The following is a 993-nucleotide window of genomic DNA, read 5'->3' on the forward strand; positions in this document are numbered from 1 at the left end:
TAAACTTCTTGCCTTCTGGCAGGTTTTTCTCTTATAGATATGTTTAGAATTTTATACATACATGAGTAGGCTGTCCACAAAGGCAGTTTTACTTCCTTTCTGTTTTATATGCCTATACTTGCTAGATCCTCCACTATGATGATGAATAGGAATGATATGCAGATGTCCTTGCCTAGTTCTCTTTTAGGTAGAAAACCTTCACTCTTTCTCTTAGATGCCCTTTAAGTTAATGAAGTTCCTTTTTATTCTTTGTTTGTTGAATATTTTAGTCATCAATATGTATTAGATTTTGTGAAAAATTTTCTGCATCTATTGGAATGATGATAAGCTTTTGTGTTTTATTTTATTATGATATACTGTATTAATTAATTTCCATATTTTAAACTATTCTTGCGTTCCTAGAATAAGGCCAACTTGGGCATTATGTATAATCCTTTTATATATTTCTTGATTTGGTTTGCTGCTATTTTGTTAAGGGTTGTTTTTTTTTTAATAAATGTTCATGAAGGATATTGTTTTGTAATTTTCTTTTCTTGTGATGGTTTGCCTGAGTTTGACTTTATGAAATGAATTGGGAAGGGTTTCTCTGGCCTCTATTTGATAAAAGAGTTTGTGTAGATTTAGTATTATTTCTTTTTACCGAAAAAATTACAGAATTTACCAGGGAAGCCATCTGGGCCTGAGTTTTTCTTTATGGGAAGATTTTTAATTATGCATGTAATTTCTTTACTTGTTATAGATCTATTCAGAATTTCTATTTCTTCATTAGTCCATTCTGGTTATTAATATCTTCCTATGAATTTGTCCATTTTATCTATGTTGTCTAATTTTATGGCATAGAGTTGTTCAAAATATTCCTCTATAGTCCTTTGATTTCTGAAGTATTGACAGTGATGTCGATGCTTTTATTATTTTATTGTTGATATTTTCAAAGAGTGAACTTTGGGTTTCATTGATGTTCTCTATTGTTTTATGTTCTCTATATCACTGATT

Source organism: Leptonychotes weddellii, chromosome 3 (genome assembly GCF_054177405.1).
Source record: "Leptonychotes weddellii isolate Sample4059 chromosome 3, ASM5417740v2, whole genome shotgun sequence".
Classification (NCBI taxonomy): Eukaryota; Metazoa; Chordata; class Mammalia; order Carnivora; family Phocidae; genus Leptonychotes; species Leptonychotes weddellii.